This window comes from Felis catus, chromosome B1 (genome assembly GCF_018350175.1).
Source record: "Felis catus isolate Fca126 chromosome B1, F.catus_Fca126_mat1.0, whole genome shotgun sequence".
Lineage (NCBI taxonomy): Eukaryota > Metazoa > Chordata > Mammalia > Carnivora > Felidae > Felis > Felis catus.
Window position 1 is genome coordinate 110,409,802 of NC_058371.1, and position 24,830 is coordinate 110,434,631.

Below are 24,830 nucleotides of genomic sequence, written 5' to 3' on the forward strand. Positions count from 1 at the left end.
TAAATGACTGTGTGGGAACCCCTGGAGCCAAAAGCGGAAGATCTTAAAAATGACTCTTCACAAAACAATGTGCAATATCAACAGTGTACAAGGCATTATTTAAGTGCCTTCCCATCTAGTTGGAGATGACATAATTAGACAAAAATATAATTAATAATAATAATAACCTACCAGTTATAGAGTGTTTCCAAGTATCAAAAATTATATTGACTACATATATTATCTTAATTATTATTCAAGGAAACCCCATGAAAATCAACCTATATTTACATTCTATAGACCAAAAAAAAAGTGAGACTCTAAGAAGTAAACAGACTTGCCCAAGACCATATTGCTAATAAGTGGCTGGACTGAAAATCAAATGCAGGGCTTTCTGATTTATAAAGCCTAGGTCTCACCCACAGGTGGTTTTAAAAAATTTTTTAACGTTTATTTATTTTGGGGAGACAGAGAGAGACAGCGTGACCAGGGGAGGGGCAGAGAAAGAGGGAGACACAGAATCTGAAGCAGGCTCCAGGCGCTGAGCTGTCAGCACAGAGCCTGATGAGGGGCTGAAACTCACAAACCGCAAGATCATGACCTGAGCCAAAGCCAGCTGCTTAACTGACTAAGCCACCCAGGCGCCCCAACCACAGGTGGTTTTATATATCAAGGCAATGTAAATTAAGTGTCATATTGGTGGATTAGGCATTAAATGGCTTGGTGGTGTGTAATCTTTACAGAGGTGATGAAAATTAAGCCGAGCTTTAAGGAAATTAAGAGGAGAGAATAGAAAAGAAAATTGGAGGAAAGAAGGAAGGGGAGAGAAAGAGGAGAAGGTAATGAGTTAATTCCAGCCTAAGAAAGTTACAGAGCAGAATTAACTCAAGGCAAGTTCAAGAGACCAGCCTGGTTACAGTAAAGTTGATATAGCAAAAAGATAAAATTGAAAGTGTAAGTTAGGGTTACTTTTATAGGTATTGAGGTTTGACCTTTATTGATAGGAATGACAAGTCATGCTTCAGCTGTTTTAGGAAGGCAATGACAAGATCAAAATGGAGTTTTACAGAGATTCATCCAGCAAGGGGGCAGCCTGGTTGGTGTAGAGGTTAGAAAGAGATAACTGTAATGGCAATAATGTTCTAACAAGGACCTGACAATTGCAAAACATCTCAAGCGTTAAGAATTAGATCCTAGCTCCTACATGTCAAGTCTGCCTCAATTAAACCTTCTGGATTTATTCGGGAACTACCCCTCCTTACCCCAGCTCAAGTCTAAAGCGAACACGTGCAGAGGCTCCAGCCACTGGAACATAAGCTCCATGTTGTTAACTGTTGACTCTCTGTGCCTAGAACAGTGCCTAACATTGAGTAGGCACTCAATAAATATTTACTGAATGAATAACGGTGTGAATGAGCCAAAATGCTCAGTCAGGCAAATGTTTAACTCTAGGCCTAATGTTATTAAATGTTTACATACATAGAATAGAGAGAAAACAAAGCAGAAATACATTTTTTATGCAGGTCATCACTTATTTATCTTTCACATAAATGACACTCCCCTATATGTGAAGACTAAACAATGCCTCAACATAATCAAATGCAATGTACAGGCTTTGTTCAGGTCCTGATTTTAACAAATCAACTGTAGAAAGGCAGTTTTGAGGAAATATGGACGTTAGATATTTGGTATTAAATTATGTTAAAGGGGTGTGATAATGGGATGATGAAAAAAAAACTTTACTAGTTAAATACTTAATGAAATGTTTACAAGTAAATGGTATGACGTCTGGTGTTTGCTTTCAAATACTCCACCAAATTCAAACCAAAAAAAAATGTGGGGTGGGAGGCAGATGAAACAAAATTGCAAGCTGATGTCGATTTTTGAAGCTGACTGGTTACATGGGAATTCATTATACTGTTCTCCTTACTTTGGCCTGTGTTTGAAAATGTCCACAAAAGATTTTTAAGAGTCTTCTAAAATGTGGGCTGTGAAACGAAAACAAACATCAACATTTTAGTCATGGAGATGTCCACCAGATAACCTCCAAATGTGGTTATACTCATTCATTTATCCAGCCCATGGTTACTGAGCCTACAGTGTGCTGCCAGTTATTCATAGGTGAATGGGACACTGTCCCTACCCTCAGAGATCTCATAATCATGTAGGGGAGGCAGGACAGCGAATTAGTGACAGCAATCCAGAGTCATCACACATGATGTACAGATATGGACAAGTTACAGTGGAGACACAAGAGACATAATTCAATTTAGTATTTAGAAAACTCAGTCTGGTAGTAGAGTGGCTAATGGATTGAGAAAAGCAGAGGATGGGAACTGAACTAGTAGCACTGAAACTAAAGAAAAGGGGATAAATATAAGAAACTTTAAGGAAATAGTATGAATCTCCTACCGCTTATAATTTACTTTTAATAATATAACTACCTTTAATAATAAAATAACTAAAAGAAAATCATATTTTTGATCCTGTCATCTACACTAAATGGCTAAGAAAATTGTGTTTTTATATGTGAGCCAAAGGATAAAATAGAGGAAGTTGTGTATGCATGCATCCTATAGCAATAATTAATACAATGAGGGGTGTCTGGGTGGCTCCATTGGTTTAGTGTCCCAGACTCTTGATTTTGGCTCAGGTCATAATCTCATGGTTATGAGATCAAGCCCCACATCAGGCTCTGCACTGGGCATGGGGCCTGGTTGGGATTCTCTCCCTCAGCCCTTCCCCTGCTCATGCTCTCTTTCTCTCTCTCAAAAAAAAAAATACTAATTAATAAATGAGAAAAAATATGGAGAAATATATAAATAAGTAGTATAAAAATCATTGTGGACCTCACTAAGAAAATATGAAAATACACATTAATAATACACATTAATCTATGCAATGGGTTTTATTTAAAGATGACTCCCTTTGCTGAACTCAAATATGTGTATTTAGAATCTAAACTCTGGAAGAATCCAAATTAGAGGCTATCTAACTAAGGTCACATCTGTATTTTGTTAAGGACGCTGCTAACTTTCACTAATATTAAAATTGGTGACAGGATAGTCAAGTAACGACATACCTGAGTTATTCTTTGTAATATTTCTTTCATTTATTTATTTATTTATTTATTTATTTATTTATTTATAAGAGAGAGAGAGAGAGAGAGAGAGAGAGAGAGAGAGAGACAGAGCACAAGTGGGGGAGGCGCAGAGAGAGAGGGAAACAGAATCTGCAGCAGGCTCCAGGCTCCAAGCTGTCAGCAGAGAGCCCAACATTGGGCTTGAACCCACAAAACCTGAGATCATGACCTGAGCCGAAGTTGGGATGCTCAACCGACTGAGCCACCCAGGCACCCTACATTTCTTTCAATTTTAAATCAAAATAATGAGCCTGAGGCTACAGGAAAGGCTTCACAATTCCATCAGCCTGAGTAGAGTAAGACTAGAAAGATTCAGACAAGGGTTAGGAAATGCTTCCTGAGCAAGGTGTTCTAAAATACTAAAAGTACCCCTGGATGGTCACTTCCTTAAAAGTCTCTCAGATGAGAAATATATGAGCCAACAGTCATGATCAACAGGGCAGAAATTCTTTCATGGAGCTGACACATCCCAGAGGTGGGGGGGGGGGGGGGGAATCATCTTCTCTTTCCTCACTTTTTATCTCTTGATGTGTCAACCACACACACAAAATTTATCTCCCTAGGATAATGGTCTAAGTCACAGATAACTAATTCTGTGTTCTTTAGACAGGAGAAGAAAAACAAATGTATTATATCCGATGTTTTCATTACACTAAAGTCCATTTCCTCATGATAATTTCCAAATAATCTTCCAAATCCAGAATCTAGAACTTTTATTTGAAAAACTAGTCAACACTAGTTTAAAAATAGTTGGCTTCAGTAGAGAAACCTGACAAACACTATTTCCGGCAGATGACTAAGGTCCACGTCAACAGTAATAAGTTATGTTGACTTATCAGTTGACTCATCAGTACTCCCAAAACTCTCAAGGTCATCAAAAACAAGAAAGCCTGAAGAAGCTGCCACAGCTAAGAGGAGACTAAGAAGACATGAGTATATGTGATGTGGTGTCCTGGATGGGATCTCGGAACAGAAAAGGAGCATTAGGTTAAAAACAAAGGCGCATACCATAACCAATAACTATAATTAATAAAAATTTATTAACTTTTAAGAAATGTACCATACTTGGGGCTTCTGGGTGGCACAGTCAGTTGGGCATTTGACTTCGGCTCAAGTCATGATCTCACAGCTCATGAGTTCAAGCCCCACATAGGGCTCTGTGCTGACAACTCAGAGCCTGAAGCCTGCTTTGGATTCTGTGTCTCCCTCTCTCTCTCTGCTCCTCCCCTGCTCACGCTCTATCTCTTCTTCAAAAATAAACACTAAAAAAAATTTTAATAAAAAAAATGCATCATACTTTTGTAAGATGTTAATAATAGGTAAAATGGGGGATTGAGGGGGAGATATGGGAATTTTCTACTATCTGCTCAACTTTTTTTTTAAGTAATCTCTATGCGCAACATGGGGCTCGAACGCATGACCCAGAGATCAAGAGTCACATGCCCTACCAATTAAGCCAGCCAGGCACCCCTCTCAACTTTTCTATAGATATAAAATTGTTTTAAATATAAAGTCTATGATTTTTTTAAAAGATTGGCTTCTCCCTTGATGAAATAAGTCAAAATATATTCTTACCTTTTTGACTTATATGTTAAGGTTTATAAATTAATATTGAATCTCTGTTCTTTTGAGATTTTTGAGAGGAATACACATATTTTCCGCATTACTCCAAAATAGATTAACCAGTCTCAAAGAATGGATATAGAAGGAGCTAGCTCTTTTATTATTCTTGGAAACAGTGAGAAGAAGAAGCTCTTCCAGAGACAGGAGGCCTGACACCTTCTGGAGAGGCATTCTGCTGCTGCTAGCTGAAACACTGAGCAATGGGAATTGCAGTGTGTTGGTGTAAGAGGTCCCAAACAGATGTTCAACTCATTGATCAAAAAGATGTGCAGTATGGAGAGCTGAGCATCCATCTGTCCTCTTCCACAAGAAGACAGATCATCAGTGCATGAAAATTTTTAGGGCTAGGGAGACCCTTAAGAGATCATCTGCTCTAATCCCTTCATTTGCACTGAGGAGGAAATTTCAACAGCCAACTAATTTCTGATAAGCAATCCTTTTAGTACTTTTTTGAAATGTGAAAAATAAAGAAGCCGATTCTAAGAGTTAGAGAAGATCAGCTTAGGGGCACCTGGCTGGCTCAGTCAATGGAGCATGAGACTCTCAATCTCAGGTTGTGAGTTTGAGCCCCATGTTGAGTGTAGATATTACTTTCTTTTTTTCTTTTTTTTAAATTTTTTTAAATCTTTATTTTTATTTTTTGAAAGAGACAGAGCGCGAGCAGGGGAGGGGCAGAGAGAGAGGGAGACACAGAATCCGAAGCAGGCTCCAGGCTCTGAGCTGTCAGCACAGAGCCTGGTGTAGGGCTCGAACTCACAGACTGTGAGATCATGACCTGAGCTGAAGTCGGACACTCAACTGACTGAGCCACCCAGGCGTCCCGAGATTAATTTCAAAAAAGAAAGAAAGAAAGAACGTCAGCTTATTTCTCTATAATCACGTACGCAGATAATTTTTGCTTGACGCAAGTGATATTTTCCATTTGAACTCCTCTTACGGAGAAGGGCCCATTGAAAAAATAGCAAGGACAAAGGCACAAATAAGAAGCATTGAGCAAAGAAAGAAGACTGGTAGACTAGGTCAATAAACACAAGGCTCATGGGAAACCCACGAGAGGGAAGAAACATCTGTCATGGAGGACCAAAAGCTATAATCATACAAGGTTTTTTGAAGCAGATATGGTGTTCATTTCGCCCGAGTGAAAACCTGAATAACTGGATCTCTAAAAACTGGCCAGTTCCTCATGACCAGTTATCAGAGAAGCTCAGGGAGAGGGCCTGGCTAGTAGACAAACAAGACTTGTCGGATCAGCTGGAAGGGAGCTAGTAGACTAGGGAAGGGGAACTGAAACAACGAGTTCATGACTGACGAAGAATCTTCCCCTAAAATCCATGAAGCTGCATTTTAATTAGCATGTCTGCAAATAGTTAATAAGCTGAGAGCTTCCTTACACTTGGAGGTAAGTGGTCTGTTTTCCTCTAAAGAACAGTTTTACTGTGAAGTCAGTGATGACTCAGTGAAAGGAGCTGTTCTTAGGTAAGTGGCCATGGTCATGTTTCCAAGGTTGAAGACAGAGAGAAAACCCTAATTTATAAGGTCTCGGGTTGGTGACAGCAGAAATGAACAACAAGCAAGATGTGTGAGCTCCGCATTTACAGCGTTTATCCCAACCAGCCCCCTGGCAGCAATAACAAACTTGGCCAAAATGTCTTTAACCCCCGCCGTAGCATCTGAGGTGAACTAAATGAGAACTCAAAGGCTGTCTGTCTTTCTCTACCTGGGGAAAAGGCTTACCAGCACCCACACATTGATTTTTCCTTCCTGCAAAGGAAGAGAGATAACAGTAAGCTGAGTTTTATGCTGTGTTCCTCAATCTTCTTTTTTCCCCCTCCTCTCTATTTTCTTCTGGTGAAGTGATTTGTACTTTCTTTCCAAGGCACACATATTACCTCTCAGAATTGTTACTTGCATAGACACACCAAAGGGTTTGGCAACAGATTGCATGCAGGAGAAATTCATGTTTGCACTTGAGAATACGTCCCCGGTGAATAAACAACTTGGGCTCCAAACAACTTTTTCAGACCATAGTCTATATCACACACATGGCAAAAAAAACAAAAAAGCTTTTGAAAGTGCATTTCAGCTCCTTCCCCTTGTAGCCGGAAAGCAGTTTGCAAACAGCTGAACTCTCTAAATAGCCAGTGGACATAAGTCAGAGCTTTACTCCAAGTCCAGCAATCCTGCTGACCCTTCAAAGCATTCTAACGTGAGATCCTTGTGCTCTGTTGGAGTCTGGGCACAGTGGCCCGGAGCTGAAGCAGTAGGGCGACAAGAGAATGAGAACAAATGCTTCCATTGTGTAGCTGTCCAGACAAAATGAGAGTCGGGCTCACAGACCCAGCCCAATTAGGGGCAATGCACAGGCCACAATGTGCCAACATCGAAACACACGGTTTGAATGCTTTCACTTTGCCACTTACTCCCAGAGTTGAACAGTTTCCTAGCTGGTTTCTGAAATTACTGCCAGCCAAGAAAACTATTTTTAAGTTGCTTTTGTTCGTGTTTTGACTTTGCAATTCATAAATACTTAGGAAAATAGACTTGACTTGATGGCTTTCCTGGTTTGTTGTTGCTGTTGTTGTTGGCATTTTTTTAAACATAGGAGCTGCATTACTCTCTAGTGTGAGAACACATTCTGGGGGTCATGGGCAGGATTTCGAAGTAACTGAACTATGTAATGCAGCTGCTTATGAATTAAAAGTGTTCCTTTGGGTTCTTACAATGATCGTATCACTTGTTTAGAAAACACCTAAGTGCCAGTATTCTGCAAGCCCATAGTAAAGCTGTGACCTCAGTGCAGCGTTCTAAAAATCTATTTAATTTCCCAAAGAAGAGACAATGATAACTTTCTGCCAGTCTGGAGAGAAACCAATGATACTCTTCACCTAAAGGATCATAAAATTGGTGGAGAAAGTAATCCCAGTCTTCATTAATAAATGAAAAAAGTGAAAATTCCTTTTGCAAATTCTTCTTTGAATGATTTTTTCTTTTCATTTGAAAACAGGCTTGCCTACTCACATGTGTGAAAGAGAAGATTCAAAGCCTTTATGATCAGTGTATTGATGTCTCCCTAATACTGATGTCATCCACTGTGGCATTAGGCTAATGTGCTGTTTTTAGTACCATCTGTATTTTTACCCAGATACATGAAATATGATAGCAATGATACTAAGTGACTCAATGCTTATCACAATAAAAATTTCCATTAGAAAAATATGTTTAATAGCATTCAGGATAACTAAATTACCATTAGGTCATTTACCAGCACACTGATGCTTCGCTTCTGAGCGTCTCCTTTGGGAGTGGCCTTAGAAAACTATTGCAACGAATGTATCTAATGCATCAGCATCCTGATGTCACCAAGTGGTAAAATTTGTTCATTAACCCTGCCAGGCATTTAGTGAATTACTTGAAATTTTATCACTTGCTGTTCATAAAGATCAAGGAAAGAAAGAAATATTATACACCAAACCTGGCATTCAGATCATGCAACCTTATCATATCTATGAGTTCTGCTGTTCTAAAGCCTGTTTCACTGATATGACTCAGAGAAACCATCACTAAAACATGAGTATAACAAACTTCCCTCTTGTTTTCACTCCTGTGAAGTCATGCTGGAATAGCTAAAAGATGGTGAAAAACTTGGGGCAGTGACTTAATCCAAGAGAATATCATGCTTTCAGTCAAGAACGATAGGGGGCGCCTGGGTGGCTTGGTCGGTTGAGCGTCCGACTTTGACTCAGATCATAATCTCCCAGTCCGTGTGTTCGAGCCCCACATGGGGCTCTGTGCTGACAGCTCAGAGCCTGGAACCTGCTTCGGATTTTGTGTCTCCCTCTCTCTCTGCTCCTCCCCTATTCCAGTCTGTCTGTCTCTCAAAAATAAATAAGCATCAAAAAATTTTTAAGAAAAGAATGATATGGATCTCTGAGTCTGTGTATTTCATTGTTTTCTATACCTCTTAGGCAATTATGGAACATTCTATAGCACACTCGGAGAAAATAGTCAAAAAAGATTTGATGTTAGCCAACAATTTCAATTTCCTTAAAAAGAAAAGACTAGCAGGTGTCTTCTATCTATATAAATGTATGGAGTCCCCTTTCCTGACTAGACTGAATTTCTCAAAGATAGAACCAGTGTTGTTTGTATTCACTTCTATATTGCTGGGCCTATGAGTTATCTGGTAAAGAGTAGGTGCTTAGAAATGAAATAATTAGGTTGAAAAAGAATACGCTTATGACACAGTAGAAACTGCACAAACTTTGGGGTCAGACAGGCTTGTATTTGCATCCTGATTTTGCCATTTCCTAGCTGTGTGACGTTGAATAAATAATTCAATATCCCTGCAGATTTTCTCCATCTCTAAAAAGAGAAGAACCCTGCAAGACCATTATAGAATAGAGAATAATAGATGCAAAATGCAGAATGACAAATGATAATTATTATGATAATATGTCCTGAGGTTCTTTACAGCAAATTAAGATTTAAAAGTGCACTATTATTTATATTCACCATAATAATGATATCTCACACTGGTGGGTATCATGTACTTTTCTAAGCACCTTAAAAGATTACCTTATTAACCTATCAACAACCTTGTGAAGTGGTATTATCTTCATTTTATACCTGAGAAAATTGAAGTTCACATTTCTGGGCATACTCACAAGATTTGAGTTAGAAAAATCAGAATGAGCTATTAAGGAAACATTAAAAATTTAACTAAAGAAAACTCAAACATTTAACCAAAGTGTAGTTGAAATGAAAATTTGGAGGACATGTTATCTGTTTTAGTGAATGACTCGTAAAAATATTTGAGTAAGATATTTGAAAAGCATATGAAAATGCATGAAGATTTACCTTAAAGGTACCTTAAGGTCCTCATCTTACCTTAAGGTCCTCACCTTAAAGGACACTGTCACGGCAGCATTAAGCATGTGGAGTCAAACTGTTTTTTTCAGAAATTATTATTAAGCTCAAAAGTACTAAAACCCCATAGCCTGTGACCTCAGGATTCAAAGGGGAGTAGGAGACTAAAAAGAGCAATCATGCTTTCAAGTTTAACCTCAATACACTCTTAGCATACACAGGAGTCACAACCTTTACTAAATTCTCGCTGCTCTGATCACATGAACAGGGAACACCACGATTTCATGATAGCAGCACACCTAAGGGCCAGGGCTTGTAACTGGGGCAATGTCAGCATTCACAGCAAGTCCCTATCTCTGCAAAGCACTTCATGTTCACAAAGAGCCATCAAATACCTTACTTCAAAATGCTACGAATCAAATATTATTATGACCCTAAAAAATTATAAAAGCCCCAATTTGCTGACTTTTCACCAAGAACATTATATACATGCACACACACACACACACGCGCGCGCGCGCACATGCACACCCATGCTTCATTCTAATCCTTATAATAGTTCCATAAAGTCAGTATTATTATCCCTAGCTCCCCAATATGAAGCTGAGGCTATTTGCCCAAGGGACTTCTACAAGATTAGTAAACATAGTCTAATTTCAAGGGCCAAATTCTCTCACCCTGACAACCTATTTCTCTTTTCCTAGCACATAATGCCAGTAAAATCTTTATGCAAATACCATGTATCCGAAGGGCCTCGTCCATTTCCACCTCTTCCTTCCACCTGGTATCCAGAGAAGTTTCACTGGCTGAGAGCTGTCTAGAACATCCCACATCTATCCCACATCCCATCTGAGATGCTTTCCCAGGAATTCCATGCAATATTTCTCCTACACAAAACTCCCGTCTTCCCACTGCCATCATCCAAACTGTCCTAACTCATCTCTATTCGTTTGTATCTCTTTGAAATACAAATTATCTTTGTAACGCATACGGATGCTAGCACATATTCATTTTTTTTTAATGTTTATTTATTTTTGAGACAGAGAGACAGAGCATGAACAGGGGAGGGTCAGAGAGAGAGGGAGACACAGAATCTGAAGCAGGCTCCAGGCTCTGAGCTGTCAGCACAGAGCCCGACACGGGGCTCGAACTCACAGACCATGAGGTCATGACCTGAGCCGAAGTCGGACGCTTAACCGACTGAGCCACCCAGGTGCCCCACATATTCATTTTTTTAAATAAAAACTTGTTGAGAACTTATTATGTAGTACTTCTGGAAAACTAACGTTTTAATTCTAAGAAACAACGAAGCTATGTTTATCTTTGACAAATCTTTGGATAGCACTCAAAGAAGGTATATTTCCAGAAGTCATTTTCTTTCTACATATAACAATAGATAACATCAGTACTTATTCTGTTTTAATGCTATACATGTATTACCTCACTTAAAACACATGGCCTTATTAAACAGGTACTAGTAATATACTCCTGTTTTACATATGAGGAAACTAAAACAGTGGGGAGGCACTGACAAAAATCACGTAGCTCTTAAATACTGGAATCAGAGTTTGAACTTCACAATGTCACAAGAGCTGCTGTTCCTAGTAAGCTATACTACCTCAAGTTTTGTTTCTGTTGTTTTTGTTTTATAATCAAGGCATGTATGCATCCTAATTTGCCTGGGATAATTCTGGTATAAGCCTATTTTTCCAGAATAACTAATAGCACCCTTTCCCTCTCAAACAGTGTTTCCTTAAAGAATAATTTATATTGTCACCCTATTTCTATAGAAGAGTAATTGTTTTGCTGTTGTTGTTGTTGTTTAAGTAGGCTCCATGACCAGTGCAGAGCCCAATGTGGGGCTTGAACTCATGACCCTGAGATCAAAACCTGAGCTGAGATCAAGAGGTGGACGCTTAACCAACTGAGCCACCCAGGGGCCCCTGAAAGAGTAACTGTTAACTGGACATGACAGGAATAGTCATATATAGAAACAATACAACAAGACTATTAATTTAGCCGATTTTATTATAACCAGATAAACTAAACCTATAACATATTCACTGAGACACAAAGAGAGTACGAAGAGGAAGGAAAAACAAAAAAACTAGTAGTCAAAGGAAACTGATTCAAGACCAGGCTCTGCTAATGGTTATTTGTGTGTCATCAGGCAGGTCCCATAACCTCTCTATGTCTCAATTAATCTTACCTATAAAATAGAGTTAAAAACACTCACTCCCAGAGCTGTGGTGAAAAGCAAATGGGATTAAATAGGAAAAGTGCCTGGAACAGTAACATTACACCTGGCACATAGTAAGGTCTCAAAAAAATAGCTGTTAAGTTATTCTTTGGAAAACAGTTTCTCTTCTACTATACACGATTTTTTCCACTACAGATGAAAGTGAGCTCTTATAGGGATTAAACAGTCTTTGGATAGGCGCCTAACATTACAGGGCCAATAGAAATTTATAGCATTAATTTTTGCTACAGTCTTTATTCTTCAGAGTGATAGCACTGGGAATTATGTATGAAAATGAATCCATCCCATAATGCATTCCTTGAAGGCCACGTAATATTCTGTGGCCCAAGTATCTAGTCATTGTAGGTGGTCTTACCACATAGGTTGAAGTAGCAAAACCACACCATGCTTTGGATACTTATTTTCATTCTAGAATCTAAGACTTCAAAGACTGAGGAGCCAAATTTTAAGACTCATTTTCAGGGAAGAGGAAAGGAAATCCCAGAGCAGCAAGGTAGGATGAAGCTCTTTCCTATTCTCCCACTGTGAAAGAACAAAACTATTTGGCAAGGAGTACTGTGTGTGTACTCCCTTGTACTGTGTTTATAAAGGAAGAAAACGAGGTGAGAAAATGGGGACAGTCTGAATATACTATAAACTACTCAGTATTATTAGTTTAACATTTCCTAAGCCTATTTGTTTATTTCATCTTTTAAGTAGTCTCTCTTCATAGCATGGCTTTTTTTTTAGGTAGTAATAAGGCAGGATGCTTAAGAATGATGTGTTTCCACTTAACCAGCTATAAAAGCAGAAATAAATTTAAAACGGCACTCAACTAAGAAAACATCACAGTTCCACAGACCTTTGCTACCCTGATTCCTTGAAGAATGTGGATTCATCCAATACTGGCTTACACTACATTGTGGGATGATTGTGCTTCTTTAAACTCAAATAATTCACGCCAATTAAATAACTCATGCAACTCCCTATGGGTTTAGTAATTCCCTAACAGCTGGGATGTGAAATAAAGACCATAAACTCAGTTCTTTCCAAAGAAAGAACTCATGACATGCTTTACTAGTAAATAAACCTATTGAATCATGACATGCTTTACTAGTAAATAAAATATCACGGTGTACTTCCATTTCTCACATTAATTTTGTAAACTAGAAATTGGTCATTAAAAAAAAAAAGGAAAACAATCAGGAACCCACAAAAAAAAACAGAAGGAAAAGATAAAAAGAAAGTTCTAAAAAAATATAATAGGATAGCCAAAAAAAGTAAAGTAGACATCTAACATAAAGTTGAGATAAGTGTTTATTCTAATCTACTCAGTATAGCTCTGCAGAATTGTGGGATCCACTGTACCTAGAAAGACCAAGATAGGCTATGTAGAGCACACATCCCTAAATGTGTATCACAGTCGGTATATTCTATTCTAGAAACAATATCATGCATCCTCACCCCAAAGAGAAAAGAAGGCAATATCTCCCATAAAAGCAATCATTAAGAGTAGGCACAGTCTTCAAGTGAATTTCAAGTTTATCTTTTTGAATGAGTACTTCAAGAGAAACAGCACTCATAGAATTCAAGAACTGTAAGTGAGATACTTTCCGCTAAACAGGCTTAATAAACTGGGAAACAAATATTTTAAGGAAACCTTCAAAAATTGAGATTTTAAGAAGAGAAACATATCATTTATAGGGGACTTAGAAATTGCAATTCACAATTTTGTCACACCACTTGATGTCAGCTAGTTGATAAATTTATATCCATCAAAGGGACAAAATATAACATAGGGTTTATGCCCTGATTTCTTTTTTCAGGCCTTCTAGGAAACCATCCAAGTTAATAAGGTTCAGTGTACCCAGGTCAGCATTCTGAATCATCCTCCTCTTTGTTTGGCTGTCCTGACATGATACATGTTGGGACCACAACAACGACAGCTGACAACTGCTTTTCCCATTTGAAAAGACTTTACCATTCAACTTGGACCAAAAACATTTGTCATGTTGTAGGCAGTGGATTAACTATAATCAAACCAAGCCAGTAGCAGTGCCAGTGCCAGATTGAAAGAATCTGGTAGAACAAAGGCTGGATTTATCCCTTTGAGCATTGCTGGTTTGTTTCTCTTTTGGGGGTGGGAAGGTGAGAGGTTAGAAAACAGACAGGGCTCCCTTTCTGTAGAGTCGAAACAAAGTATCAAAATTAAAATAATTTAGAGCTAACGTTGCTAAAACTTTAGAGTTTACATTGCTAAAACTTTCCCCAAAAAGTATATTTTTGATATTGGATATTTATCTTAGTTACATTTTAAAATGCAAATTTCTGTGTATTTTCAGAATGCAATATATATATATATATATATATATATATATATATATATATATATATATATATATAGTGTGTGTGTATGTGTGTATGTGTATTTTTTGCTTGAAAAAAGTTTCATTAATTATACAAAATAGAGACTTATTTTGACTCTGCAAACCACTGTCCATAACTTCCTGGAACTCATTTTCAACATCTCTAGTGATTACATGATCTCTAGGGTCCATTTCAGCTTTAAAAGATGATGACATTAAACATTCTATTAACCACTTCCACCCTCTATATAACCAGACAATTCCCCACCAACTGATTTTTCTCTAATTTCTGAGTTGTTAACAAAGGGAACATAAAAATACTGTCAGTATTATATGTACAAATAGCAATAAAATGTACAGCTAAAATCGTCTTCAAAGTAACTAACAAGAAAAAGACTACTTATTTTTGTTAAAATATAGATTTTAGTTAATAGGCCTTATATTCCACGTAAAATTTCTGAGGAAAACTATTTTAAAACTCTGAAAGCTTTTTTTTGACACTCAAATGGTTTAAAATAATTTATAATGAATGATAAAATGTGTATCATATTTAGCAAAGTTTGGCCAAACACCCAATGTTACGCATTTAATAAATATTTGTTGAGCATTTACTATTGTGCCAGAAAATGTTGAAAATACAGAAGATACAAAACAAACTTTCTGTTCCCAAAGAACTTGCAGTGGAGAAGATAAACATAAATAAATTTATGTTCAATATTCTGGGATAAAAACAATAAGCAATTATTTTTTCCATTTATACAAAGGAAGAGAAAAGCAATCACTTTAGCCAGCTAATTTGTGGAAACCTCTATAAAAACTCATGATCCATGATAACATTAAAGATTTTCCATTCATATATATATGTACATGAGTAAATACAAAATATAAAAATTTCAGAAAGTGAATATATATTTTTTTAAGTTTATTTATTTTGAGAGAGAGAGAGAGAGAGAATCCGGAGCAGGATCCGCACTGTCAGCACAGAGCCTGATGGGGGGCTCAAACCTACGAACCATAAGATCATGACCTGAGCTGAAATCAAGAATCAGAAGCTCAACCAACTGAGCCACCCAGGCACCCCCAGAAAGTGAGTATTTTTTAAACAGGAGTATATAGAACACATACATCTTTTGCTCGTATATTCAAAAATAATAACTGAGTGCTTATTATATGATTTTGGTGGGCACGTCCATTAGTGACTAAAAAGATTTAAAAAACAAAAACAGGGGCACCTGGGTGGCTCAGTTGGTTAAGCAACAGACTCTTGATCTTGGCCCAGGTCATGATCTCATGGTTTGTGAGATTGAGCCCCAGGTCAACTGCTTGGGATTCTCTCTCCCTCTCTCTCTCTGCCCCTTTCCCGCTCACACTCTCTCTGCCTCTCTGCCTCTCTGTCTCTCTCTCAAAATAAATTAATGAACTTAAAAAAATAGATAAAAATAAGAAGCTAAAACAAAAAACCTGACCTCAACCAGGGGGGAAAACACGTAGATATGGAGATAACATTAGTATCATTTCATATCATGAATAAATTAATGTAAAATAAAATAAAATAAAATAAAATAAAATAACATAACATAACATAACATAACATAACATAACATAATATAATATAATATAATATAATATAATATAATATAATATAATTAATGTAATATGGTAGCCTGGAAGAGACATAAACCAGAGAGAAGTCAAGAGAAATAAATTATTTCAAGCTGGAGGAATTCAGAGAAGCCTCTTGAAAATCTCCTACCATTTGAATAGGACTTTGAGCATGGGTTCAATATTAACAACAACAAAACAGCAACAACAACAAATATGGGGAAAGACATTACAGACTTTTCGTGGGATGGCAATATCTGAATTATCTCAGGTACTGCTGCTATTGGCTCAACTTTTTTTCTTGATTATGGGTCTCATTGTTCTTGTTTCTTTGAATTTTTTATTCAAATAAATAGAAAGGTTTTATTGTATAGTAAACACTGTGGGTGAGACATTATAGGAAGTCTAGATTATGCCATCTTCCTGCAAGAGTGCTGAGCATTTTTGCAAAAGGCAGTTAAATTATTCACAGATCTGTTTGGTCCCATCAGAGTCAGTTTTGCATTACTTGTTAGGGCAAATCTGTTTTGAACTTAGAGCATAGCTCTTACTCCTTACTCCACACACTTACTGGAATGCAGCCTTCATAGGGTCTCAGCTGGACACTCAAGGTGCCCAAAGAAGTATCTATTCTAACTGGGCCATAACTTAAACAACTCCCAGCACTATGCAACCTCTGTATCTCATTCAGCTCTCATCTCTGTAACAGGGAATTCCTTACAAATGTGCAGGTCAGCCTTTGGCTAAGGATACAGACTTCTGTGACTCTCCTCTTCTCCAGGACCCTGCCCTACAAATTCCAGCTGCTTCAGCATGCGTAAACAATGATCTCTGCCCCTTCCGCCCAGTGAGACTGTGTTCCATTTGGTCTCCACCTCCATGTGCCATGACTGGGAAGCATTCCCAGAAAGAAGCTAGGGCCCTGCTCATGTGTCTCCTTTTGAGTATCTAAAGGATCCTGAAAAAACATTATCTCAAGGAATAATTGAATTCCTTAACTCAATAGGGAATAGATGAGTATCAATGTCAATGGAAGATTCATTGTTATTGTTGCTAGGTTTTACAAAGAGAGAACTTGAGCATGATTATGGACAGAGAAGGAATTCTAGTGAGGGAAGACCAAGTGAAAACCCAGAGGGGGAAAAAAGAGCATATTGAGACCAAAGAGCCAAATAAAAGTGCTTTAAAACATAATAGAAGAATAATAAATATTGTATTTTGATAGCAAACATGTCATTCTAGTAAGTATTTATCCATCTACATGCCCAATATTATGCGAAGGGAATTAGAGGGACTATACCACATAGTCTCTGCTCTAAAATGTGATAATCAAAAAAATCAAAGCTCACATCTCTGAAATAATAAACTAATTCACACTAATTGTGTGAAAGAGACTGAAGGTACTTAAAAGAATTTGGTGGCAAGGGAGATACCTGAGGGCTAGCAGGTCTGGGAAATAATAAGGGAGGACAGAGAAGTCAGCTGATTTTTGGATTAAAAGAACAGAAGATATTCTATACAAGAAGAAATATGAGCCAAAAAATGTGTAAGCAAATATGAACACGATGTGTTTCTGTAATACTAACACAACCTGATTAGAAGGTTGTGAGAAAGGTAACGGTGTCTAGATCAGGAGTTGGTAAATCAGGGCCTGAAGGCCAAATCCAGTCTGCCACATGATTTTTACAGCCTGTGAGCTAAAAATAGTTTTTAAATTTTTTAATGGTTGGAAAAAAATCTAAACAAGAATAATATTTCATGACATGTGAAAATTATATGAAATTCACATTTCAGCGCCCATAAATACAGTTTTATTGGAACACAACCATACTGACTCATTTACACCTTGCCTATGGCTGCACTTAGTACAAGAGCAGAGTTGAGTAGTAACTATATGATCCACAAAGTTAAAATTATTTACTATCTAGTCCTTAAAAAAAAAAAATTGCAATCCCTCATCTAAATAACCAAACTCATGATCTATTCTATCGCTTAAGGACCAATAAGTTTAATATTAAGTCAGAATAGGCCATGGGGCACCTGGGTGGCTCAGTCGGTTGGGCGTCTGACTTTGGCTCAGGTCATGATCTCATGGTTTGTGAGTTCGAGCCCCATGTCGGGCTCTGTGCTCACAGCTCAGAGCCTGGAACCTGCTTCGGATTCTGTCTCCTTCTCTCTCTGCCCCTCCCCACTTGTGCTCTCTCTGTGTCTCAAAAATAAATAAGTGTAAAAAAAAAAAAAACAATAGGCCAGTTTGTTTCATTTTTGTGATAAGAGTACCTGAGTGAGTACCGTTGTCTATCACTTTTTTGAAAACCTTTTATCAGAATTTCAAGTTTTTCTGTAACTAAGAAACACATTCATAAATCTAAGTGATATTTTTATACTCATTTGGGGGAATTTATGAAATGAGACCACATTTGGTTGAACCTTTATTGCATTATTTTTTAAATCTATTGAAAAACACTCACTCTCCTATAACCTTATCTAGAGCAATCAGGTCCACGTGTTGATTATAAACTGAAAAAGGTAGAATCAAGAATCATAAGAAAGATATATAAATAGCTATCAAGCCAAATGAGAAGCAACTTGGATTCAGATCTTTCAAGATTTTTGGTGAATTTTTCCCCAAACTTTTAGTTTTCTAGCCCACCTTCATTCACCTTTATCAAGTCTTGACAAAGTATTCCATTTTTTATAGAAATAATTTTTTCAAACATGTTTCATCTGCCTATGTAATATTTAATTGAATTGCATAATTATAATAACAAATACAAGTGAGAAGAAACACAAGTGACCGTGAGTAGACACCCAACTCCTAGGCAAATCAGAAAGTATTCACTAGCTGCATACACTCAGCACATCGCGGACCCATTCAATGAGGTCTCCTAGGGGAAAAAAGATAGAAGCTGATACAGCCTGGGGGCTTTGCAAACACTTCCACTGTATTTTGTTACAGGCTAATAAAGGTTTGGATCCTTTGTAAGAGACACAGTCACTTTCATGGAATTTACCTAGAAATATTTTTCACATTCTCAATGTTCCTAAAACAATATTAAATAATATATGCCTTTATTAAGGTATGAAATCAACAGAAGCCAGGGTTTTTGTTCTCTCTCTCTCTTTTTAATCTTTTATTTATTGATGCATTACAGCAGGTATTCCTGTATAATTCTGATCTGGAAAATTTCATTCTGTCTACATAAATTTTTCCACAGAAAGTTTCAATTAGATATGTCATCCTGATTCTAAACCAACATTCTTATTGTTCTGAACTATTGAACAGCTGCCACATTCCATTCCTCAGATCAGGTTTCCAACCATTGAAAATTAGTAAACATCATTCAGGATTTGAGATGGAAAACACATTTTAAACTACTAATGAATACTTCAGCAACTAAAAAATGATTTACTTTTTTCTGCTTTTGTAAACTAACTTGACTCTAATATTGCTGGGAATTACTTCTGTGTATTTTTCCGTATATATGGGACTATACAAACAATTCAAGGCTTAAAGGAAAATAAAAGCCTTTATTCACAGCAGGTGATACATTCAAATATTCAGTAAACAATAGTATACAATTCCATCAGTTTTTTTTTTTTTTTTCAACGTTTATTTATTTTGGGGACAGAGAGAGACAGAGCATGAACGGGCGAGGGGCAGAGAGAGAGGGAGACACAGAATCGGAAACAGGCTCCAGGCTCTGAGCCATCAGCCTAGAGTCCGAAGCGGGGCTCAAACTCACAGACCGCGAGATCGTGACCTGGCTGAAGTCGGACGCTTAACCGACTGCGTCACCCAGGCGCCCCTCCATCAGTTACTTAAAATTGCGCTACAGAACATATTTGATAACATAATACATTCCTAAGTAACATGAGTAAGTAACATAAGATGTAAAATATATGTGTTGCAATTTTCATTTTTATAAGGTGAATGAGAATTCTGTTCATACTAAAATATTAAGTAGTTATTTCTGTGTGATTCAGCATGGTCATGATTTTTACGTTCTTCTTTTAACTCATTTGCACATCTAAGTTTTTTTAAGTTTCTTTACTTATTCTGAGAGAAAGAGTTCATGCATGCACAGGTGGAGAGCAGAGAGAGAGGAGAAAGAATTCCAAGCAGGCTCCATGCTGCCAGTGCAGAGCCTCACGTGGGGCTGAAACTCATAAACCATGAGATCATGACCTGAGCCCAAGAGTTGGATGCTCAACCAACTGAGCCACTCAAACACCTCCTTTAAAAAAAAAAAAGGTATTCATTTATTCTGAAAGAGAGAAAATACATCTAATTTTAACAATAAGCTTTTCCATGGGCACCTGGGTGGCTCAGTCAGTTAAGCCTCCAACTTCGGTTCAAGTCATGATCTCATGGTTCATGGGTTCAGGCCCTGCGTCGGGCTCTGTGCTGACAGCTTGAAGCCTGGAGCCTGCTTCAGATTCTGTGTGTGTCTCTCTCTCTGCCCCTGTCCCACTCATGCACTCTCGCTCTCTCTCTCTCTCTCTCTAAAATAAATAAACATTAAAAAAAAAAAAAGACAATATGCTTTTGTAACAAGAAACAACAACTGGAGCTATTCTCTAGGAAAAGACTGTATTATCCCATTTTTCCCTCAGTATAAGCCTCCATATGAAAAAGTAAAGAACCAAATACGACCCTGTCTAATTCCATCAACCTCTTTGAGGGTTTATAGGGAAGATACCAACCCATGGTAAGCAGAGAAAAAAGGAAAAGGAACCAGGACTAGAAGATACAGATAGGGGATACTCTGGTCAGATTTGTATCTGATAATTAAATGGAAGGAACAAACTCTGGTTTTCCCCTCCCTCAATCAAAGACTACAAATTTCTCTCTCAACCTATAAAGCTACCTTTTCTAATTATAGTCAGGAACTAGTTTCCTAGAGGAATATGTTTCGCTATTGGCATTTCACACTGCACAATGGTGTGAACTTGATATACCTCAGCTGATCTGGAAGGCAGACCTCTAAAAGCCAAGAACTATCTCATCAACAGCTGTCAATAGAATTGTTTTCCTGCACTACTAGCTTCCAACACTCATGGGCTCTATAGACAACTAGTATATTAACTAAAACAAAACAAAATCAGGTATTGTTTACAAGACTTACACAAGCACTTTCCAATAAAACTTGCCATAATGATGGAAATGTTCTATAATCTGTCTAGATAAGTAGTTTAGGGCAGAGGAGACAAGGTGAGAGGAAGGAAAAGCCTACAAAATGGCCTGGAGGAAACTTTTAAGCATAATGTTCACTGTGTGTGTGTGTGTATGTGAGTGTGTGCACCACTGTGCTAGAAACATATAGGGGATATCACTTTTGGTAAAAAGTGCTTCAGGGTATACAGTTGGAGTTTCAATTCAAGAACCTGATCTTTGTTGATCCTGGAAGTCAGAAATGTCAGAACATTAATAGAAGTCCAGGGGAACCAGCCCTAAGTGCCTCCTGGCTGGAGATGCTGAAGAGGGAAGCAGGAGCCAGATCACGTAGACTGGGGAGGTAAGTACAAGGAATTCTAAGTGTAATGGGAAACCACTGGGGGACTGAGGCAGGGATTTTATTTTCATAGCTCCCTTTGTAGTTCTGTTGCTGTGTTTCTTTATAGAGATAATACATGTCTAGAGTTCAAAAGTGCAACACCTATAAAATTGTATGTAAGGAAAAGCCCTCTTCATTAGTTATCTATTGCTGTGTAACAAATTAGCCCCAAACTTGCATCAACACATAGGGCTAGGACTACAAGCATTTGAAGTTTTGCTTGAGGTAGAGGATCTGCATCCAAGAAGGGACACTCACATGGCTCTTGTCTGGAGGCCTCAGTTCCTCAAACAATGGACCTCTCCACAGGCCGTTTGAGTCCTCCACACCATGGCAAGTGGCTTCCTCTAAAACTAGTGATCCAAGAGAATAAGATTGAAGCCACAATATCTTTCATAAACCAGCTTCAGAAGTCAAACTTCATTATTTCAGCAATTTCCTGTATGTTCTACACGTCAGCTCTATTAGTACGGGAAGGTACTATACAAGGTGTAAATATCAGAAGGTGGGTATCATTGGAGGCCATCTTAGAAGCTGGCTACCACAGTCACATCTATTTTTTCTTTTCCAAAAGAAAAAAACAGTAGCATTTTACCTTTTATGTAACTTCTATCTCACTTGTATCTTTCCACATTTATTCACCTTTCAAGTTTTATTTCAGACTTGATATCTTTCCTAAGCTCCTTACATTGGTCAGAAAATATAATCTCTCCCTCAAAAAAAAAATATATATATATACATATTCTTGATAATTTTGAATAAGCGGTCTTGCATTTTCATTTTGCACCTATATATACATAATATAAACAAATATATATATATGTATATATATATAATCTTTCCCTCAATGAGTCCTCCTTAGTATTTTGTGCCATTAAAAATAAGAATCACAGAGAAACAAAGTTTACTGTAAGAAATGGTATTAAGTTTGGTTTGAGATATGTTGAATTTAAAATATCAATTGATCATCCAGGTAAAGATATCACAGACAGCATATCTGCATATGTGTGTGTATATGTGTGTGTAAAGTTAGAGGAAGACCTAGACATAGATTTTGAGGTCACCAGTTTACACATAAACCTGGAGGGATTAACTAGGGTGAAGGTATGGAGTAAGTGAGGAGAGAGGACCCTGAAATCCAATGAGCAGAAGTCCAAGAATGGTCATTCATTCATTCAATAAATAATTTTCCAGCAACCACAATGGATGGAAGGAAGATGGGAATACATAGAAAGATTACGCTAATGCAAAAAGTTCAAAATAAGAGCTGAAAAATATCTACTGATTTTAGCTACATGTGAGCTTACATGGCATTAAGAAGGAGGTAGTCTGCAGTGGGTTGAGAGGTGAATGGGAATTCAGTAAGTAGAAATGAGGCATGTAGACCCAGAGTCAGCTTCATGGTGTGCAACCTAAGCAGTCACATGGGGCCCAGAGCCCACACCTGGCTTACTACTCTACTGCTGCCATCTAGAAATTCTTGATAATTTTGAATAAGCAGTCTTTCATTTTCATTTTGCACCAAACTCTGCAAATTCTGTAGCCAGTCCTGGATAGAGTGTAATTTTAAAAAGCTTGACTAAACAAGGAAAGAGAGATGAGACAGTAAGCAATCAGACTGATATGCAGACAACAGAGAATTCTATTATTGCGGTTGTTTGTTATTTTTGGTTATTTTGGTGGTTGTTGTTGTTATTTTTATTTTAGGATGAGAAAGGCTTACAGGCTTAGGGAAAGGAGGCAGTGGTACAGGAGGTACCATTGAAGGTACAGAAGAAAGAGGAGATTGGTGATAGAGTAAAATAGCATTGAGAAAGAAAGGAATGAGAACAGACAGCAGGAGACACCTCTTCCCTGAGACTAGAGGGGGAAAAGTGAAAACAGAAAAAAGAACAGAGTTCTGGTCTGATGGTCTTATTTATCTCAATGAAGAAAAAAAAAGTCATCCACTTAGAAATAGGTGGAAAAGAGGAAAAGACTGTTGGCTAGAAAACTTGACAAGAAAAAGAATGTTTAACATCAGAAGGAACTGAAAAGAATGTTCAGCAAAAGGAGGTAGAAGGGTTGAATGATAAATAGAGAGCCCAACTGCTATTTTAACATTTTACATAGATGAATCTCAAAATAATTATGTTGAGTAAAAAAAAGTCAATGAAAAAAGTAAATATTGTATCATTCCATTTATATAACGCAAACACAAATCAATCTACAGTAACAACAAGCCTGGCTGGGGGATGGGGGAGGAGAGGGGGAAGGGGGGGCCAGAGATTACACAAAGGGGCCTGGGGAAACTCCCAGAATGATGGGTATGTTCACCACCCTGTCTGTGCTAATGGTGTCACAGTTGTTCACCTATGTCAAAACTTATCAAATTCTACCTACTAAATATAATGCACATTAATTCAATACACCTATTAAACACTTAATGGATTGGGGCGCCTGGGTGGCTCAGTTGGTCAAGGGTCTGACTTCAGCTCAGGTCACGATCTCGCAGTCCGTGAGTTTGAGCCCCGCGTCGGGCTCTGGGCTGATGGCTCAGAGCCTGGAGCCTGCTTCTAATTCTGTGTCTCCCTCTCTCTCTGCCCCTCCCCCGTTCATGCTCTGTCTCTCTCTGTCTCAAAAATAAATAAACATTAAAAAATTTTAAAAAAAAAAAAGTAAAAAAAAATAAACACTTAATGGATTGAGTCAATGGCTCTGCGTCATTTGCAGTTGTCAGTACAACCACACTACACTTCTGTCCAGCGTCTCTGCTGGTGGGGACAGGGGGAAAAAAGTGATCTGGTACACTGCACTGTGTGGTACCCGATGTGTAGGTTCACGGGGAGATCAACTCTCACCCTCTGTAGACCTGTCTATGTGCAGTATTTCTCCTCAATGAAAAAACTACTCTCTGTTTGGCTAGAAGATAAAGATACCTTCTACCCCTTAGCAGCAAACAGGCCTTGTGCAATCAGTGAGAATCCAGGACAAGAACTCTAGCCTCGTCCCAGGCAGACAACATGCACTTTCCCATCACCTTTTGGCTCCCGTGTATCCACGTGTATCTCCATCTGTTTGTTTAGTCCCTTCCTGCGGGGTTGGAGGAAATGGTACATCTCATTTCAAAGTTAAAGCCTACACCTGTGCCCTCCATCCCCCACATTTTTTTCTTGCTTTTAAAATATCTTCCATTCCCCTGGTTTCCTCCTCCTCTTTTACCTCTGTAAATAGTTTCAGCATAAATAAAACCTCCTTAATGTATCCTATTTTGAGCATGCCAGCTGCTTTCTGTCAGAATCCTGATTGATAATGCTGCATAATCTCTCAAAATGTCCCCACAATATATGCAAAATTACATTGATTTAAATTAACTTGCTACAAAGCACACAGAAACTCCAAGCAGGACTCCCTATTTTAAAGAGATATTGTGATTATCATGGTGCTGAGTCCCTTTAAGCTGCTTTTTTGCTCAG

General features: G+C 37.9%; 1 protein-coding gene across 2 annotated transcripts in view; it reads right to left on the bottom strand.

Annotated features, from left to right (window-relative positions):
* The window catches only part of ANK2 (ankyrin 2), a 671,298-nt gene that overhangs the window by 496,582 nt on the left and 149,886 nt on the right, over positions 1 to 24,830 (bottom strand). The window lies entirely within an intron of this gene.